At 44.6% G+C, this 624-nt stretch overlaps 1 protein-coding gene across 1 annotated transcript in view; it reads left to right on the top strand.

Annotated features, from left to right (window-relative positions):
• slco2b1 (solute carrier organic anion transporter family, member 2B1) overlaps positions 1-624 on the top strand; it is a 37,503-nt gene that overhangs the window by 362 nt on the left and 36,517 nt on the right. The gene's annotated exons all lie outside the window — the stretch shown is intronic.

Below are 624 nucleotides of genomic sequence, written 5' to 3'. Positions count from 1 at the left end.
TCATGTTGCTGCTTCATCATGTTGCTGCTTCATCATGTCGCTGCTTTATCATGTTGGTGCTTTATCGTATTGCTGCTTTATCGCATTGCTGCTTTATCGTGTTGCTGCTTCGTGTTGCTGCTTCATCAGGTTGCTGCTTCGTGTTGCTGCTTCACAATGTCGCTGCTTCTTGTTGCTGCTTCATCAGGTTGCTGCTTCATCATGTTGCTGCTTCATCAGGTTGCTGCTTCATCATGTCGCTGCTTTATCATGTTGCTGCTTTATCGTATTGCTGCTTTATCGTATTGCTGCTTTATCGTATTGCTGCTTTATCGTGTTGCTGCTTTATCGTATTGCTGCTTCATCAGGTTGCTGCTTCATCAGGTTGCTGCTTCATCAGGTTGCTGCTTCATCAGGTTGCTGCTTTATCATGTCGCTTCTTTATTATGTTGGTGCTTTATCGTGTTGCTGCTTTATCGTGTTGCTGCTTTATCGTGTTGCTGCTTCATCAGGTTGCTGCTTCTTGTTGCTGCTTCACCATGTTTCTGCTTCACCATGTTTCTGCTTCATCATGTTGCTGCTTCATCATGTTGCTGCTTCATGTTGCTGCTTCTTGTTGCTGCTTCATCATGTTGCTGCTTCATC

Source organism: Nematolebias whitei, chromosome 14, assembly GCF_014905685.2.
Source record: "Nematolebias whitei isolate Nwh7 chromosome 14, NemWhi1, whole genome shotgun sequence".
NCBI classification, from domain to species: Eukaryota; Metazoa; Chordata; class Actinopteri; order Cyprinodontiformes; family Rivulidae; genus Nematolebias; species Nematolebias whitei.
The sequence above is the reverse complement of the archived record's forward strand: the minus strand, read 5'-3'. Positions and strand labels throughout refer to the sequence as shown.